This window comes from Arachis hypogaea, chromosome 7, assembly GCF_003086295.3.
Source record: "Arachis hypogaea cultivar Tifrunner chromosome 7, arahy.Tifrunner.gnm2.J5K5, whole genome shotgun sequence".
NCBI classification, from domain to species: Eukaryota; Viridiplantae; Streptophyta; class Magnoliopsida; order Fabales; family Fabaceae; genus Arachis; species Arachis hypogaea.
In genome coordinates this window covers 50761134-50777838 of record NC_092042.1, presented here as the reverse complement: position 1 = coordinate 50777838, position 16705 = coordinate 50761134, and the positions used below count along the sequence as shown (strand labels likewise).

The following is a 16705-nucleotide window of genomic DNA, read 5'->3' as shown; positions in this document are numbered from 1 at the left end:
TCTTGACATTCATAGCATTCTTGCATGCATTCATTGTTTTGATCTAAAAATTTCATGCATTGAATATTTTTGTTGTTTTTCTCTTTTATAATTAAAAATTCAAAAAATCAAAAAAATATCTTTTCCTTATTTTCCTCCAAATTTTCGAAATTTTGGGTTGACTTGGTCAAAAATTTTTAAAATTAGTTGTTTCTTACAAGTCAAGTCAAAATTTCAATTTTAAAAATCTTATCTTTTCAAAATCTTTTTCAAAAATTATATCTTTTTCATTTTTTTTAATTTTTCAAAAATTTCAAAATTATTTTTCAAAATATTTTCAAAAATCTTTTTCTTATCTTTATATCAAATTTTCGAAAATTAGCTAACAATTAATGTGATTGGTTCAAAAATTTGAAGTTTGTTACTTTCTTGTTAAGAAAGGTTCAATCTTTAAGTTCTAGAATCTTATCTTGTAGTTTCTTGTTAGTTGAGTCTTTTTAAAAATTAAATCTTTTTCAAAATATCTTTTTATTAAAATTTTTATCTTATCTTTTTATCTTTTATCTTATCTTTTTCAAAAATTTTATTTTTTTTCAAAATTTGATTTCAAAATATCTTATCTAACTTCTTATCCTCTTATCTTTTTCAAAATTTGATTTCAAATCTTTTTCAATCAACTAACTAACTTTTTGTTTGTTTCTTATCTTTTTCAAAACCACCTAACTACTTTTCCCTCTCTAATTTTCGAAAATTCTCCCTCTCTTTTTCAAAAATTCCTTTTGTTTTAAATTTTAATTTTAATTATATTTTGTCTTTGATTTTCGAAAATTACTAACCTCTTTTTCAAAAATTATTTTCGAAATCTTCCTTCTCTTTTCTTCTTCTATTTAATTATTTAAATACTAACACTTCTCTTCACCGCTCTTCATCCAAAAATCCGAATCCCCATCTTCATTCTTCTACCCCCTTCTTCTTCTACTAACATAAAGGAATCTCTATACTGTGACATAGAGGATTCCTCTTTCTTTTCTTGTTTTCTTCTCTTTCATATGAGTAGGAACAGAGAAAAAGGCACTCTTGTTGAAGTTGATCCAGAACCTGAAAGGACTCTGAAGAGAAAATTAAGAGAAGCTAAATTAAATTATTCTAAAGGTAACCTTTCAGAAATTTTCGAACAAGAGAAGGAGATGGCAGCTGAAAATAATAATAATAATAATGCAAGGAGAATGCTTGGTGACTTCACAAAGCCAACGTCCAAGTTTGATGGAAGAAGCATCTCCATTCCTGCCATTGGAGCCAATAACTTTGAGCTTAAGCCTCAACTAGTTGCATTAATGCAACAAAACTGCAAGTTTTATGGACTTCCATCTGAAGATCCTTATCAGTTTTTAACTGAGTTCTTGCAGATCTGTGAGATTGTAAAGACGAATGGAGTTGATCCTGAAGTCTACAGACTCATGCTTTTCCCTTTTGCTGTAAGAGACAGAGCTAGAATATAGTTGGATTCACAACCTAAGGATAGCCTGGACTCCTGGGATAAGCTGGTCACTGCCTTCTTGGATAAATTCTTTCCTCCTCAAAAGCTGAGCATGCTGAGAGTGGATGTTTAAACCTTCAAACAAAAAGATGGTGAATCCCTCTATGAAGCTTGGGAAAGATACAAGCAGCTGACCAAAAGATGTCCATCTGACATGTTTTCAGAATGGACCCTATTAGATATATTCTATTATGGTCTCTCTGAATTTTCGAAAATGTCATTGGACCATTCTGCAGGTGGATCTATTCACCTGAAGAAAACGCATGAAGAGGCTCAAGAACTCATTGATATGGTTGCAAACAACCAGTTCATGTATACCTCTGAGAGGAATTCCGTGAATAATGGGATACCTCAGAAGAAAGGAGTTCTTGAAATTGATGCTCTGAATGCCATATTGGCTCAGAACAAAATGTTGACTCAACAGGTCAACATAATCTCTCAAAATCTGAATGGATTGCAACATGCATCCAACAGTACTAGAGAGGTAGCTTCTGAAGAAGCTTATGATCCTGAGAACCCTGCCATGGCAGAAGTTAATTACATGGGTGAACCTTATGGAAACACCTATAACCCATCATGGAGAAATCACCCAAATTTCTCCTGGAAGGATCAACAAAAGCCTCAACAAGGCTTTAACAATGGTGGACGCAATAGGCTGAGCAATAGTAAGCCATATCCATCATCTTCTCAGCAACAGACAGAGAATTCAGAACAAAACACTTCTAATTTAGCCAATATTGTCTCTGATCTGTCAAAAGCCACTTTCAGTTTCATGAATGAAACAAGATCCTCCATTAGAAATCTGGAGGCACAAGTGGGCCAGCTGAGTAAAAAAGTCATTGAAACTCCTCCCAGTATTCTCCCAAGCAATACAGAAGAGAATCCAAAAGGAGAGTGCAAGGCCATTGATTTGATCAAAGTGGCCGAATGCACTAGGGAGGAGGAGGACGAAAATCCTAGTGAGGAAGACTTCCTGGGACGTCCTTCAAGCAAGAAGGAGTTTCCTATTAAGGATCCAGAGGAATCTGAGGCTCATCTAGAGACCATAAAGATTCCATTAAATCTTCTTCTGCCATTCATGAGCTCTGAAGACTATTCTTCCTCTGAAGAGGATGAAGATGTGACTGGAGAGCAAGTTGCTCAATATTTAGGAGCTATCATGAAGCTGAATGCCAAGCTGTTTGGTAATGAGACTTGGGAAAGTGAACCTCCCTTGCTCATTAGTGAACTAGATACTTGGATTCAGAAAACTCTACCTCAAAAGAAACAAGATCCTGGCAAGTTCTTAATACCTTGTACCATTGGCACCATGAGCTTTGAAAAAGCTCTATGTGATCTGGGGTCAGGGATAAATCTTATGCCACTCTCTGTAATGGAGAAGCTGGGGATCATTGAGGTACAACCTGCCTTGTTCTCATTACAATTGGCAGATAAGTCATTGAGACAAGTTTATGGAATATTAGAGGACGTGCTAGTAAAGGTTGAAGGCCTTTACATCCCTGCTGATTTCATAATCTTAGACACTAGGAAGGAAAAGGATGATTGCATCATCCTTGGAAGACCTTTCCTAGCCACAGCAGGAGCTGTGATAGATGTCAACAGAGGAGAATTAGTCCTTCAATTGAATGGGGACTACCTTGTGTTTAAAGCACATGGCCATCCCTCTGTGACAAAAGAGAGTAAGCACGAAGAGCTTCTCTCAGTTCAGAGTCAAGAAGAGCCCACACAGTCAAACTCTAAGTTTGGTGTTGTGAGGCCACAACCAAACTCTAAGTTTGGTGTTCAGACCCCATATCCAAACTCTAAGTTTGGTGTTGGGACTACACTAACATTGACCTGATCACCTTGTGGCTCCATGAGAGCCACTGTCAAGCTATTGACATTAAAGAAGCGCTTGTTGGGAGGCAACCCAATTTTATTTATCTAATTTTTATTTTATTTTGTTCTATTGTTATTTTGTGTTTTATTAGGTACATGATCATGAGGAGTCACGAAAAAATAAAAAAAAAAAATTAAAAACAGAGTCAAAAATAGAAGAAAAATTTTTTTCACCCTGGAGGTAGCGCAGACTGGCGTTCAACGCCAGTAAGATGCATCTGGCTGGCGTTCAACGCTAGAACAAAGCATCATTCTGGCGCTGAACGCCAGAAACAAGCAACATCTTGGCGCTGAACGCCAGGAATGTGCCTGGAGGAGACAAGCTAGCATTAAACGCCAGCAACAAGCATGAAACTGGCGTTCAACGCCAGAAACATGCATTACATGGGCGTTGAACGCCCAGAACGTGCACCAATGGGCGTTTGAACGCCAGAATGATGCACGAAGGCAATTTACATGCCTATATGGTGAAGGAATGGTATTTCTTTTCACCCCAGGATCTGTGGACCCCACAGGATCCCCACCTACCATATTCCCCCTTTTCTTTCAATCCTAATCACACTCTCCTAATCCAAATCTCATTTCACCCTTTCCCATATCACACTTCCCAAAAACCTTCACCAATCACCTCAATCCACTCTTCCCCATAAACCCCACCTACCTTCATACAATTCAAATTCAATTTCCCACCCATTCCCACCCAAAATGGCCGAACACCCACCCTCCCCTATCCCTATAAATACCCTTCCATTCTATTTCATTTTCACACAACACAACCCCTTCTTCTGCCCCATAGCCGAAACTACTTCTTTCCCTCTCTACCATAGTCTCTTCTTCTTCTTCTTCTCTTCTTTTCTTTCTTGCTCGAGGGCGAGCAATATTTTAAGTTTGGTGTGGTAAAAGCATAAGCTTTTTGTTTTTCCATTACCATCAATGGCACCTAAGGCCGGAGTATCCTCTAGAAAAGGGAAAGGGAAGACAAAAGCTTCCACATCCGAGTCATGGGAGATGGAAAGATTCATCTCCAAGAGCTATCAAGACCACTTCTATGATGTTGTGGCAAAGAAGAAGGTGATCCCCGAGGTCCCTTTCAAGCTCAAAAAGAATGAGTATCCGGAAATCCGACATAAAATTCAAAGAAGAGGTTGGGAAGTCCTAGCCAACCCCATGCAACAAGTCGGAATATTGATGGTTCAAGAGTTCTATGCCAATGCATGGATCACTAGGAACCATGATCAAAGTATGAACCCGAATCCAAAGAACTATCTCACAATGGTTCGGGGGAAATACTTAAATTTTAGTCCGGAAAATGTGAGGTTGGCATTTCACTTGCCCATGATGCAAGGAGATGAACGCCCCTACACTAGAAGGGTCAACTTTAACCAAAGGTTGGACCAAGTCCTAATGGACATATGTGTGGAAGGAGCTCAGTGGAGAATAGACTCCAAAGGCAAGCCAGTTCAACTAAGAAGACTGGATCTCAAGCCCGTGGCTAGAGGATGGTTGGAGTTCATCCAAAGATCCATCATTCCTACTAGCAACCGATCTGAAGTTACTGTGGATCGGGCCATCATGATCCATAGCATCATGATTGGAGAGGAAGTGGAAGTTCATGAAGTCATCTCCAATGAACTCTACAAAATAGCCGACAAGCCTTCACCCATGGCAAGGCTAGCTTTTCCTCACCTTATTTGCCATCTGTGCTACTCAGCTGGAGTCATCATAGAAGGAGATACCCCCATTGAAGAAGACAAGCCCATCACCAAGAAAAGGATGGAGCAAGTAAGAGAAGCTCCTCACGGCCCTCAAGAAGTGCATGAGGAAGCTCATCATCAACAAATTCCTGAGATGCCTCAAGGAATGCACTTTCCTCCCAACAACTATTGGGAGAAACTCAACACCTCCTTAGAAGATTTGAGCCATAATGTTGAACAATTAAGGGTGGAACATCATGAGCACTCCATCATTCTCCAAGAAATAAAGATAAGATCAAAGAGCAATGAGGGAGGAGCAACAAAGGCAAGGAAGGGACATAGAAGAGCTTAAGGACATTGTTGGACCTTCAAGAAGAAGACGCCACTAAAGGTGGATTCATTCCTTGTTCTTTATCTCTTTCTGTTTTCGGTTTTTAGTATTGTGTTTATCTATGTTTTGTGTCTCTACTTCATGATCATTAGTATGTAACCATGCCTTAAAGCTATGAATAAAATCCATTAGTCTTTCACCTCTCTTAAATGAAAAATGTTTTAATTCAAAAGAACAAGAAGTACATAGATTTCGAATTTATCATTGAATTTAATTTAATTATATTGATGTGGTGGCAATACTTTTTGTTTTCTGAATGAATGCTTGAACAGTGCATATTTTTGATCTTGTTGTTTATGAGTGTTAAAATTGTTGGCTTTTGAAAGAATGATGAACAAAGAGAAATGTTATTGATGATCTGAAAAAAATCATGAAATTGATTCTTGAAGCAAGAAAAAGCAGTGAAAAAGGAAGCTTGCAAAAAAAAATAGAAAGAAAAAGAAGGAGCAGTAGAAAAATCCAATAGCCCTTAAAACCAAAAGGCAAGGGTAAAAAGGATCCAAGGCTTTGAGCATCAATGGATAGGAGGGCCCAAGGAAATTAAATCCAGGCCTAAGCGGCTAAACCAAGCTGTCCCTAACCATGTGCTTGTGTCATGAAGGTCCAAGTGAAAAGCTTGAGACTGAGTGGTTAAAGTCGTGATCCAAAGCAAAAGAGTGTGCTTAAGAGCTCTGGACACCACTAACTGGGGACTCTAGCAAAGCTGAGTCACAATCTGAAAAGGTTCACCCAGTTATGTGTCTGTGGCATTTGTGTATCCGGTGGTAATACTGGAAAACAAAATGCTTAGGGCCACGGCCAAGACTCATAAGTAGCTGTGTTCAAGAATCAAACATGCTTAACTAGGAAAGTCAATAACACTATCCAAAATTCTGAGTTCCCAGAGACGCCAATCACTCTGAACTACAAGGGAAAAAGTGAGATGCCAAAACTATTCAGAAGCAAAAAGCTACGAGTCCCGCTCATCTAATTAAATTAATATTCATTGATATTCTGGAATTTATAGTATATTCTCTTCTTTTATCCTATTTGATTTTCAGTTGCTTGGGGACAAGCAACAATTTAAGTTTGGTGTTGTGATGAGCGGATAATTTATACGCTTTTTGGCATTGTTTTTATATAGTTTTTAGTAAGTTTGAGCTACTTTTAGGGATGTTTTCATTAGTTTTTATGTTAAATTCACATTTCTGGACTTTACTATGAGTTTGTGTGTTTTTCTGTGATTTCAGGTAAATTCTGGCTGAAATTGAGGGACTTGAGCAAAACTCTGAAGAAGGCTGACAAAAGGACTGCTGATGCTGTTGGAATCTGACCTCCCTGCACTCGAAATGGATTTTTTGGAGCTACAGAACTCCAATTGGCGCGCTCTCAACGGCGTTGGAAATTAGACATCCAGAGCTTTCCAGCAATATATAATAGTCCATACTTTATTCGAAGATTGACGACGTAACTTGGCGTTGAACGCCAAGTACAAGCTGCTGTCTGGAGTTAAACGCCAGAAAAACGTCATGATCCGGAGTTGAACGCCCAAAACACGTCATAACTCGGAGTTCAACTCCAAGAGAAGCCTCAGCTCGTGGATTAATCAAGCTCAGCCCAAGCATACACCAAGTGGGCCCCGGAAGTGGATTTATGCATCAATTACTTACTCATGTAAACCCTAGGAGCTAGTTTATTATAAATAGAACATTTATCTATTGTATTAGGAATCTTTTGACCACTTTAATTCTTTGAATATTCGGTCACTTGATCATGGAGAGGGCTGGCCATTCGGCCATGCCTGAACCTCTTTTACTTATGTATTTTCAACGGTGGAGTTTCTGCACACCATAGATTAAAGGTGTGGAGCTCTGCTGTACCTCAAGTATTAATGCAATTCTATTTTCTTTTATTCAAATCTCTCTTATTCTTATTCCAAGATATTCATTCATACCCAAGAACATGATGAATGTAATGATGAAAGTGACGATCATTATCATTCTCACTTATGAACGCACGTGATTGACAACCACTTCCGTTCTACATGCAACAGAGCTTGAATGTGTATCTCTTAGATTCCCCAACAGAATCTTCGTGGTATAAGCTAGATAGATGGCGGCATTTATGAGGATCCGGAAAGTCTCACCTTGTCTGTGGTATTCCGAGTAGGATCCTGGGAATCCGGAAAGTCTCACCTTGTCTGTGGTATTCCGAGTAGGATTCCGGTAATGAATGACTGTGACGTGCTTCAAACTTGCAAGTGCTGGGCGTTAGTGACAGACGCAAAAGAATCAAGGGATTCTATTCCAGTAGGCGCAGGAACCAACCAGTGATTAGCCGTGCTGTGACAGAGTGCGTGAGCGTAGTTTTCATTGCGAGGATGGGATGTAGCCATCAACCATGGGTGATGCCTCCAGACGATTAGCCGTGCGAGTGACAGCCGCATAGGATCATTTTCCCGAGAGGATTGAAAGTAGCCACCGCTGATGGTGAACCCCTATACACAGCTTGCCATGGAAAGGAGTAAGAAGGATTGAGTTGAAGAAGTGGGAAAGCAGGCGTCCTTGAGCCATACAGTATCTCCATTCGCTTATCTGAAATTCCCACCAATGAATCTGCATAAGTATTCTATCCCTTTTATTATGTATTTTCTTATTTCTATTTTCGAAAACCCATAAACCATTTTAATCCGCCTAACTGAGATTTACAAGGTGACCATAGCTTGCTTCATACCAACAATCTCTGTGGGATCGACCCTTACTCACGTAAGGTTTATTACTTGGACGACCCAGTACACTTGCTGGTTAGTTGAACGGAGTTGTGAGTTTCTCTAACAGTGCCTGAAACTCTTTTATCACAATTTCGTCCACCACTGGGCGTGATGACAAACGCAAAAGGATCAATGGATCCTATTCCAACATGATCGAGAACCAACAGCTGATTAGCCGTGCTGTGACAGAGCATTTGGACCGGTTTCACTGAGAGGATGGGAAGTAGCCACTGACAATGGTGACACCCTACATACAGCTTGCCATGGATGGAACTTTACAAACAATTGAGTTGAATATTACATTGCAGAAATTCAGAGGACAAAGCATCTCCAAAACTCCAACATATCCTCCATTAATAAAGTAACAATTACTTATTCCAAACATTTTTACTTCTTACAATTAAATCCAAATAACCTTATTGGCATCCTGACTAAGAATAATAAAATAAACATAGCTTGCTTCAAACCAATAATCTCCGTGGGATCGACCTTTACTCACGTAAGGTATTACTTGGACGACCCAGTGCACTTGCTGGTTAGTTGTGCGGATTGCAAATTTGTGCACCACTTGCCATTTATATTACTTATTCCTCATTCTTGAAACCCCGAATTCACAATCTCCATAGCCAATAATAAGAACATACGTCCTTGCAGTTTCTTGAGAAGACGACCCGAGGTTTGAATACTCGGTTAACAATTTTTAAAGGGGTTTGTTACTTGTGACACCCAAAAAGTTTGTATGAAAGAACTTTTGAAGGTTTAGAAACTATACTTGCAACAAGGATTTATCCGCAAATTTCTTGACCACGCAAAAGTTCTCTTATCACATGCCCAGGAGAAGTTTTAAAAAGTGTGCGTACGCATAGAGGTGTGCGTATGCACAAGTACAAAATTCTTCAATTCTATTCGCTCGCACAAGGCATGCTAGCGCCCTCAAAAGAATGCCCTTCCCAACGTGTGCATGCGCACAGGTCTGTGCGTGCGCACAGGTTGTAAATCTTCATTGGTTATGTGTGCACACAGGTTATGCTAGACCTCTAAACAGAAGGCATTCTCCTGTGTGTACGTACACACAAGGCTATGCGTGCGCACAGGTTTGAAAAATCACAGGGGTGTGCGTGCGCACACATACCAGAAATCACAAAATTCTACAACATTGCAGAATTTCAAATTTTGACACCAAATTTTCCACAATCATATCTTCCTCTACCAAAATCAGATTTTCACAAAACTTAAACCATTTTAAAGCCTATTCAATCATCTTTCATTTAGTATAAAAGAATTAAATTTCAAGAAAGGTAGCTCAAGATATGATTCATGGAAGTTCACCAAAATTTTAATTTTACCAAAAGTTCTCAAAGTTTCAATTTTCCACAATCCTCAACCAAAATCAAACAAAACCCTTCCAAACTCCAATTTACATCAAAATCTACCCGTTGTATCATATTCTACCATTCATACCAATTTTTCCTTCACATTACATCATTGTCAACCATCAAACATCAAATATATAACACTTATAATCAAACCTCCACCAACACATTCACCAATCAACTTTCTATCACTATCAATCTTCACCATCAATTTCTCATTTATGCTTTATATCAACAATCAACAATATACATTCATTCAAATTCATCTTACATTATACCTCAACCTCATTATTTAGCAACATTAATAATATCTATTCATCATACACCATCAACCAACCAACGTCAACAACTATATCAATCCAAACCTATCCTATGGGTCTCTAGCCTAAGTGTCCAGAAATATTATATACTACATAGAGGAAACCGAAACCATACCTTGGCCGATTTCCAATATGTACCAAAACTCAAATTGACCAGAAGCTCAGTTTTCAACCTCAATCCAAGTCACCAATCAACTCCAATCAAGCACCAACAATCACCAACAAGCTCCAACAATTTTCAATAATCACAACTTCAAGTTATAACACACATAATTTATGATAATTCAACCTAAGGTTTATCAAATTCACATAACCACAAGATATTTGAGTTGCTCACCTTACCTAAAGATTGATTGAGTGCAAACTCAATAGGAATCAAAGGCTAGAGTGTACCTAAACACTCAAAATCACAAAATTTCACTTAATCAAAAATCCTAAAATTCGAAAATTTGGAAGGAAAAACTGAGAAGGATTTCATGATTACCTTACCAGTTTCTTGAGTGGGTTTTGTAGAGCTCTTCGCCAGGAACGCGTGGCCGCAAAGGGTGCGGCAATCGGAGCTCCGTAGCTCAAGATATGAGCTTGTGAAGATGAAGGTGAATAGTAATAATGGGGTTTCTTCTCCCTTCTCTTCTCAGTTGTGTGTGTTGTGTTTTGGTGTTAATGAGGCTGAAGAGGTTCACTTATGAACCTATTTATATGTTGGGTTTGGGCCCAGTCCAACCTGTTTGGCCCAACTTTGGGCCAAACCTTTAAAATTAATGCCCGGTTTTCCATTTCTAATGTTTTTCTAAGGTTTTTGACTGTTTTAAATTTTTCTCGCAAATAACAGGCAAACATGAACCGGTTCGATCGGTTCGGCTGACTGAGTCCAAAAATCATATTTATATTTTCTAATTAATATTCTAAAATTTTGAACCTATTTCGAGCAATTAAATTATTATTATTTTATGTTAATTAATTAGTTAATTAATTCGCGGTTCTTACAGTTGCCATGAGGATTCTCCATATGAATATGACTCCTCTCTCATTTGATAATTTCTTCTTTGATGCAAACCGTCATTGAAATTGCCATTTTCTACAACATAGTCAAAACCATACTCAAAGCTACAAGAATGAGAATTCATAAGAGAAGAGAGAATTAAAATAAAAGAAAAGCTAACAAAAATTGAGAAACAAGCATATATACAATATTCACACTATTTAAGATATCAAGAGCAAATTCAAATTCCTAACAACTAGCAAAAATAAGAAAACAAGTAAAAAAATAAGCTATTCATACTATTCACATATTAACAATAACCAATAACAAGCACACATTGTACTTTCCCGGCAATGGCGCCGAAAACTTGACGAGCGCTAAACACCGGTTTAGAATTTCACAAGTTTAAAAGCTCAATTTCATTGTAACTCTAAATCGGAATTCAACGCTCTTCAAAGTTTAGTTAAAATGTCACAAATTCAAAAAAAATACTGGGAGTTTAATCTCGGATCGTTCTCCCTTGGAATCATAATTGAGTGCTCAATTATTGGCTATGGAAAAAAAAGAAATTTTGGTTGCAATTTATGGGAATTTAAATGGCAAGAAACTAAAAAATATGCAAGAAATTAAATTAGGAATAATTAAGGTAATTAACTAAAAAATGCAAGTAAGTTCAATTGCTAAAAGATCTTGACAACAGTTGAGGGTTAAGAATCACTATCTTTATCACTAACCACAACATGACAATTACAAAGAGCAAACCCAATTCGTCACCCTTTACAAACATGAATTGTTAAATTTTTGTGATAGAATAACATTGAGTCAATCTTAAAATATTATGTACACAAATAGGATGATTTAAATATTAAAAACAACTTTAAAATTTATCCCAAACGTTAAGGATAAAAAAAAAGCTTCTTAAAAATATTATTATAGGACTAACTAATAGTACCTTTTTAGTTCGTTTTAAAATGATAAAATATCATTTTAGAACTTCTTTTAAGAAAGTAGAATATCCTCTTAGAATTGAAGTTTTTAATTGTATTAATAAAAAAAATAGATACTTTAATGAGATAATACTCAATTTGGTCAGTCTCAAATTAATCCCTAAAGTTTTAATTGCCTTTATTTAGTTCCCGAACTTTGTGATCATAACTCATGTTAGTCCTTGAAACAATTTTCAACGTACAAACGTTAACGGAACACTATCATAAACAGCCGGATGCCACGCTAAACTTTGTAAAATGATGTCGTTTTAGTTTTGGCACTTAAATAACCCAAAAACATTGTAAATGGTGTTTATTAAAATTTTACCTAACAAAATAAGTGATACAATCCCTTTTTTGAGCTATTTAAATGCCAAAAGCAAAACTGCATCATTTTACAAGTTTTAACATAACATCTGATAGTCTATAACAGCGCTCCATTAATGTTTTTACACTAAAAATCGTCTCAGGGACTAATATGAGGTACGTTTATAAACTTTGGGGACTAAGTAGAGACAATTGAAACCCCAGGGACTAAATTGAGACTCGCGTGTAAGTTCAGAGACCAAATTAAGTATTAACTCTACTTTAACTTAAAAAAAAGTATCCTTTTAGAATTAAAATTTTTTAATTGTAACAATAAAATTTTGAATTTGATTTTATATAAACTAATAACCTTTTAATTAGCAGATAACAAACTCAAAAAGCCCCAAATCAAAAGCAATCACAAATTTAGATTATCAAACATTATATAAATTAATAACGGGCAAAGAACAAGGTTTTCTAAGAACCATTAAATAAAGTGAAATAATAAATTGGAGTCAAACTTCAGCTGCTGCTTAAATATTTAACTCCTCGAAGCAAGGAGCTCGATACAAAAAGCAGGAATTGAGAGCTAGAGAACATAAATTGATATTGCAACCCCGGAAGACAGAAAAATGGGCTCTAGGAGGAAACTTTACCGAGTGAAAATTTTCTGGTAATATGAAACTTTTGACGCCTGTATGTACCGCAAGAAAGATTGTTCCGACTAAGCGCACATGAGATGAGACATCTACAACGCAGACATCTGGAAATAAAGTAAATCTAAAAGGGCCACAAAATAATAATGGTTCCATTCATAGGAGCAAAAATTAGTTTACCATCACGTCCCACTTAATAACCAAAACAAACAACCAAATACTGTGCTTCCCCTTATTATTGGTAGGAGTGCCAACATCAAGATAGCGCATTGTATTTCCAAGAGCACTGGTGGACGAAATTGTGATTCCCTTTTTTCTTGTAATTGGATTTATACTCTGAGGGCATTGTTTATTTTCTTCACAATCTCGTTCAACTAACCAGCAAGTGTACTGGGTCGTCCAAGTAATAAACCTTACGTGAGTAAGGGTGGAATCCACAGAGATTGTTGGTATGAAGCAAGCTATGGTCACCTTGCAAATCTCAGTTAGGCAGATTTAAAATAGTTTTATGGGTTTTCGAAAATAGAAATAATGAAAGGGATAAAGATACTTATGCAGATTCATTGGTGGGAATTTCAGATAAGCGGATGGAGATGCTGTAGAGCTCTTGGACGCCTGCTCTCCTACTCCTTCTACTCAGTCCTTCTTACTCCTTTCCATGGCAAGCTTTGTATAGGGGTTCACCATCAACTGTGGCTACTTTCATTCCTCACGGGGAAATAACCTGTGCGGCTGTCACTCGCACAGCTAACCAGTCTGGAGGCATCACCCATGGCTGATGGCTACATCCCATCCTCGCAGTGAAAACTATGCTAACGCACTCTGTCACAGTACGGCTAATCACCGGTTGGTTCCCGCTCCTACTGGAATAGAATCCCTCTTTTGCGTCTGTCACCAACGCCCAGCAGGTTAAAGTTTGAAGCACGTCACGGTCATTCATTACCGGAATCCTACTCGGAACACCACAGACAAGGTTGGACTTTCCGGATTCCCAGGATCCTACTCGGAATACCACAGACAAGGTGAGACTTTCCGGACCCTCATAAATGCCGCCATCTATCTGACTTATACCACGAAGATTCTGTTGGGGAATCTAAGAGATACGCATTCAAGCTCTGTTGCATGTAGAACGGACATGGTTGTCAATCACGCGCATTCATAAGTGAGAATGATAATGAGGGTAATCTGACTCATAACATTCATCATGTTCTTGGGTACGAATGAATATCTTGGAATAAGAATAAGAGAGATTTGAATAAAAGAAGATAGAATTTCATTAATACTTGAGGTACAGCAGAGCTCCACACCCTTAATCTATGGTGTGCAGAAACTCCACCGTTGAAAATACATAAGCAAAGAGTTCAGGCATGGCCGAATGGCCAGCCCTCTCCTAACGTGATCACAGGATTCAGAATACAATCCAGGATCTGGTCAAAGACATCTAATACAGTAGATAAATGTTCTATTTATAATAAACTAGCTACTAGGGTTTACATGAATAAGTAATTGATGCATAAATCCACTTCCGGGGCCCACTTGGTGTGTGCTTGGGCTGAGCTTGATGAATTCACGTGCTAAGGCATTTCTTGGCGTTAAACTTTGAGTTATGACGTGTTTTGGGCGTTCAACTCCGGATCATGACGTTTTTCTGGCGTTTAACTCCAGACAGCAGCGTGTACTTGGCGTTCAACGCCAAGTTACGTCGTCATTCTTCGACTAAGGTATGGACTATTATATATTGCTGGAAAGCCCTGGATGTCTACTTTCCAACGCCGTTGAGAGCGCGCCAATTGGAGTTCTGTAGCTCCAGAAAATCCATTTCGAGTGCAGGGAGGTCAGATTCCAACAGCATCAGCAGTCCTTTTGTCCGCCTTCTTCAGAGTTTTGCTCAAATCCCTCAATTTCAGTCAGAATTTACCTGAAATCACAGAAAAACACACAAACTCATAGTAAAGTCCAGAAATGTGAATTTATCATAAAAACTAATGAAAACATCCCTAAAAGTAGCTTAAACTTACTAAAAACTATATGAAAACAATGCCAAAAAGCGTATAAATTATCCGCTCATCACAACACCAAACTTAAATTGTTGCTTGTCCCCAAGCAACTGAAAATCAAATAGGATAAAAAGAAGAGAATATACTATAAAGTCCAAAATATCAATGAATATTAATTTAATTAGATGAGCGGGACTTGTAGCTTTTTGCTTCTGAACAGTTTTGGCATCTCACTTTTTCCTTTGAAGTTTAGAGTGATTGGCTTCTCTAGGAACTTAGAATTTCAGATAGTGTTATTGACTTTCCTAGTTAGGCATGTTGATTCTTGAACACAGCTACTTTATGAGTCTTGGCTGTGGCCCTAAGCACTTTGTCTTCCAGTATTACCACCGGATACACAAATGCCACAGACACATAACTGGGTGAACCTTTTCAGATTGTGACTTAGCTTTGCTAAAGTCCCCAGTTAGTGGTGTCCAGAGCTCTTAAGCACACTCTTTAGCTTTGGATCACGACTTTAACCATTCAGTCTCAAGCTTTTCACTTGGACCTTCATGACACAAGCACATGGTTAGGGACAGCTTGATTTAGCCGCTTAGGCCTGGATTTAACTTCCTTGGGCCCTCCTATCCATTGATGCTCAAAGCCTTGGATCTTTGCTAAAATTTTCGCCTCTTTTTTTTTTTTTCACTGCTTTTTCTTGCTTCAAGAATCAAATTCATGATGTTTTTCAGATCATCAATAACATTTCTCTTTGTTCATCATTCTTTCAAGAACCAACAATTTTAACACTCATAAACAACAAGATCAAAAATATGCACTGTTCATTCATTCATTCAGAAAACAAAAGTTATTGCCACCACATCAATATAATTAAATTAAATTCACTAATAATTTCGAAAATTATGTACTTCTTGTTCTTTTGAATTAAAACATTTTTCTTTTAAGAGAGGTGAAAGACTAATGGATTTTATTCATAGCTTTAAGGCATGGTTACACACTAATGATCATGAAGTAGAGACACAAAAACATAGATAAACATAACACTTAAAAACCGAAAACAGAAAGAAAATAAAGAACAAGGAATGAATCCACCTCTAGTGGCGTCTTCTTCTTGAAGGACCAATGATGTTCTTCAACTCTTCTATGTCCCTTCCTTGCCTTTGTTGCTCTTCCCTCATGGCTCTTTGATCTTCTCTTATTTCTTGAAGAGTGAGGGCGTGTTCATGGTGTTCCACCCTTAGTTGTTCCACGTTTTGGCTCAAGTCTTCTAAGGAGGTACTGAGTTGCTCCCAATAGTTGTTGGGAGGAAAGTGCATTCCATGAGGCATTTGTTGATGAACTTCCTCATGTTCTCCTTGGGGGCCGTGAGGAACTTCCCTTGTTTGCTCCATCCTTTTCTTGGTGATGGGCTTGTCTTCTTCAATGGAGACATCTCCATCTATGATAACTCCGGCTGAATAACATAGATGGCATATGAGGTGGGGGAAGGCTAGCCGTGCCATGTATGAAGGCTTGTCAGCTATTTTGTAGAGTTCATTGGCTATGACTTCATGAACTTCCACTTCCTCTCCAATCATGATGCTATGAATCATGATGGCCCGATCCACAGTAACTTCAGATCGGTTGCTTGTAGGGATGATGGATCTTTGGATGAACTCCAACCATCCTCTAGCTACAGGCTTGAGGTCCAGTCTTCTTAGTTGGACCGGTTTGCCTTTGGAGTCTACTCTCCATTGGGCGCCTTCCACACAAATGTCCATTAGGACTTGGTCCAACCTTTGATTGAAGTTGACCCTCCTTGTGTAGGGGCGTTCATCACCTTGCATCATGGGTAGATGAAACGCCAACCTCACA

General features: G+C 38.0%; 1 non-coding gene across 1 annotated transcript; it reads right to left on the bottom strand.

The window, feature by feature from the left end:
* Positions 1-1568: 1568 nt before the first annotated feature.
* On the bottom strand, positions 1569-1672 carry LOC112704698 (small nucleolar RNA R71). The gene has a single exon (XR_003155309.1). It is a non-coding gene; the product is annotated as a small nucleolar RNA R71 (small nucleolar RNA).
* Positions 1673-16705: the final 15033 nt, after the last annotated feature.